Source organism: Frankliniella occidentalis, unplaced genomic scaffold, assembly GCF_000697945.3.
Source record: "Frankliniella occidentalis isolate FOCC.00 unplaced genomic scaffold, Focc_3.1 Scaffold91, whole genome shotgun sequence".
Classification (NCBI taxonomy): Eukaryota; Metazoa; Arthropoda; class Insecta; order Thysanoptera; family Thripidae; genus Frankliniella; species Frankliniella occidentalis.
The window spans coordinates 599,237-603,153 of NW_026267220.1; the positions used below are offsets into that span (position 1 = coordinate 599,237).

Genomic DNA, 3,917 nt, shown 5'->3' on the forward strand with positions numbered 1-3,917 from the left:
CCTCCCACCCTCGAGCCCTGACCCTGCTCTGCCCCGTCTCATCCGAGTCGTCGGACCGCTGTCACTCAGCCGGGCAGGACCGGGACGGTCGGGGTGGCAGCGGCGGCGAGGACTCGAGGACTCAAGGACTCTGAGGCGGTGCTGCCGCTGCAGCGTGGAAATGAACAGTCGGCAAGTTTGATGCAAAAACTCTCGTCGTGTGCGAGGCTGGGCGTGGCGGGGCTTGGCCGGGCTTGGCGGCGATAGGACAAGCGGGGCTCAGAAGGCTGCGCTGGGAGGGACTGGACTTGGGCATGGGCACGCCGGGCAGCAGCAGGGGACGCTGCCCCCTTGTTAGCTGGCTGGCTGTGCTGCTGCTGCTGCAGGGTCCGGGGGAAAAGAGGGTGGGGAGAGGGAGGGGGGCTGGTCAGCAGGCGGGGCTGGTCTGCTCGGCCCGGTGTAACCGTGACATAGTACTCCCAGGGATGGTGCCCCCCTGAGTACATAATCCCTAGGGCAGTTGTACTCCCCCTATAGGGTGGAGTACACCATCCCTAGGGCAGTTGTACTCCCTCATCTCAAGGGGGGTGGAGTACATTGACCCTAGGGATTATGTACTCCAGGGGGGAGTACACTATCCCTAGGGCAGTTGTACTCCCCCACCACAAGGGGGTGGAGTACATTGACCCTAGGGACCATGTACTCCAGGGGGGGGTACACGGTCCCTAGGGTAGTTGTACTCTCCTGCCTCGAGGGGGGTGGAGTACAACTGCCCTAGGGATAGTGTACTCCCCCACTGAGGGGAGTACAACTACCCTAGGGATAGTGTACTCCCCCGGGGGAGTACATTTTCCCTAGGGCAGTTGTACTCCCCCCATTTTTGAAAAAGGCGCTGCAAGTGCTCTCTTTGGGCTCTAGGTGTACACGGGACAAATTGCTGACCGACTAACTATGACACCATGCCTATTTAACCGAGACTGGAACTCTGACGAGACCGAATGGCGCCCTAGTCCATTGCAGAATTGACCCGAATTTTGTGTGGGCTTGTAGCACGGTCCAGCAGGTTTAGATCAAGTTACTTTTAGGCGTTCAGGATTAATTTTACCATCCGCCGCTCAATCTGTTTGTTTTCGGGTGCACTGGTACAACAAGTGTTCATAATTTGCACACCAACGTGTGCAAGTCATGATTTTACACATTAAATAGGGTTTAACTCAAGTTGCGCACTTGCGTGGTTTGCAACGTCTAGGCGTTTTGCAAACGTTTCAATTCTACACACTTGGACACACAGCTCTATGCTATCAATAGAAACCACATTGTGTACAGTTGCTATACGTTTCGGAAGTGTCGGAAGTTTAAACACCAATTGACGTGTAACCTAGTTAGACACCACAATGTGCAAAGTTTAACACTTGTTAAAGTGTGGCACAGCAGATCGGAGTACATGGTTACTCACGCATCCCCGTGAACATTGAACAAGTGGGACCTCTGAGGCCGCTGCGAGGGGGTGCTGTCACTGGCGTTGATAAAGGTACATTGACTTTAAATCAAAGTTGACTTTGTTCCTGTATGTTTTGTGTGTGTACGTCTTTAGGTATAGCGTGCCCGAGGCAAAGTAATAGTCTGAATGTTGTCTGGAACCTTGTCGATGCTGACGGTTAATTCGTAGATAAAAGGCAGTTAAACGGCAGCTCATCGGTAGACAATCGGCAGTCTATCGGTAGCAAAACCGTAGTCAAACAGCAGACAATTCTCTCTGTCAAACGGCAGACAAACCACAGCCATAGCCCCTGTGTCTGTCTGTTCCCCAAGAAGGACGTGAGCCAGAGGTCTAAATTTTTTAGGGTAAGATTGATGTCACTTTTAGACAGCGAAACGGTTGGTGCAAATCCTGGCAACTACCCCTGCGTGGATCTGAGAAGTTATGAGGAATGTACTAGAAAAAATAAACATTTTTTTACGGTGTTCTAAGGTGTAACTGGCAAAAGTAGGACCGTTGGAACGAAAATTTCGTTCGTTCTGCTCTATCTCACTGTTTCGACGCTATATAATCTGTAGATTTAGTCTTTCTATTTTAAATGGCCACTAAACAAAATTTCCGATCGGGCACTTTCATATAGCCTTTTAAGGGTAATTTCACACAATTACACCTTTGTCTAAGTAGAGCCATTGGTGCAAAAAAAAAAAAACTCTAAGAAGAGTGGGCTTATTTTATATAGGCACATCCATTATGATATTTGTCCACTTCCGTGCAAAACCAATCATTATCTTTCGTTGTTTTGTTGTATTTTACAAGCTCCTTTTATGCTATTACTTTTTATTATAGAGAAATCAAAGCGGACACGCTCGGAGTCATTCGTAGTCCTTTTACAACATGCCCGCCAGTATATTAATTATCTTCTGGGTGTCGTCATATACATTTTTATGTAAGAAATGCGTTATTGGTCCCGAAAGCTAACATCAAAAAATTAGGAGGAGTTTGGTAAAAAAATTGCAAATATTCTAGAAACTGCGGCACAGTACAGCGTACTGAGAGAATTTTAAGGTGTTAAGTTTTATTAACGAAGGAGACGGCAAGGATATACTAGGCAGAAAAATGGTTGTTTCGACTGAATTCGTCAACACGGGGGTCGAAGGCCCGTCCCAAACGCCACCGGCAGCCCAAGCTGCGCCCGCTCCCTGCCGAACTGAGTTGCCAGTGGAGCGAAGCGGAGCTGGCAACTTGGTTTGGTGGAATAGCGGGCCGGCAAAGCTTGTTTATCGGACACGTTTCCATGACTCCTCACTGTAAACTGGTTGACGACCGCCAAATATTGACGTTCAAAGAAAGCACTTGCAACGCCTTTTTTAAAAATCGGGGGAGTACAACTGCCCTAGGGAAAATGTACTCCCCCGGGGGGAGTACACTATCCCTAGGGCAGTTGTACTCCCCTTAGTGGGGGAGTACACTATCCCTAGGGCAGTTGTACTCCACCCCCCTCGAGGTAGGGGAGTACAACTGCCCTAGGGATAGTGTACCCCCCCCCTGGAGTACATGGTCCCTAGGGTCAATGTACTCCACCCCCTAGAGGTGGGGGAGTACAACTGCCCCAGGGATGGTGTACTCCCCCTGGAGTACATAATCCCTAGGGCCAATGTACTCCACCCCCCTTCAGGTGGGGGAGTACAACTGTCCTAGGGATGGTGTACTCCACCCTATAGGGGGAGTACAACTGCCCTAGGGATTATGTACTCAGGGGGGTCCCTGGGCCCGGGAGTACTATGTCTCGTTGACACCGGCACCCTTTGCATGCCGCTGGCGTTCGGTAAACGTCCAGTCCTACGCGCTTTCTGTTCTCCCCCTGTCCTCCCCCTCCCTACCCTGCCCCTTACCCCACCCCCTCGTCACACACACACACACACACACACACAAACCCAGGGGTTGTCAGTAAGGAAAAGAAAACGGTGTGAGTGAGAAAGCTGAAATGCGTAGCAAATAGAGGAGACTTGTGGGCGGATATGAGGGGCAGAAAGAGAGAGAGAAACGAGGGGAATACGGGTCTCGCTCTTACGGCCGCCAACCAGCCCGAGCGCCACGGCTGCCTGAGCCCGCGCCGATCTTAAACTTACCCGCGCCTCGCTTTAGACAAGGTTCTCCTCTCCCGACCGGATTGCACAAGAAGACTTTCCGCTCTGTTTTTGTTTTGTTCTGTGGAGTTGCAGTTTGTTTTAGAGGGCGGGTCGTGGCGGGGCGCGCGGGGGCGCTCGGAGGGCGCCGCTCGGAGGAGTGGTGGGGCCCGACCTTCCGCTCGGGGGACCGCCGCCGGTTCACAGATACAAAGTGCGCTCGAGATGTATGGAGAGGTTTCCCGCGCGCAAAACGATTTTGTTCAGTTGTTCCCTGTGACGTCTAATTGCATGTAAAGTGGTCCGCCTGGGCTGCTGGTCCCGCGGAGGAC

The 3,917-nt window shown here is 51.7% G+C and overlaps 1 protein-coding gene across 7 annotated transcripts in view; it reads left to right on the forward strand.

The window, feature by feature from the left end:
* The window catches only part of LOC113211090 (zinc metalloproteinase-disintegrin-like NaMP), a 242,718-nt gene that overhangs the window by 193,108 nt on the left and 45,693 nt on the right, over nt 1-3,917 (forward strand). The gene's annotated exons all lie outside the window — the stretch shown is intronic.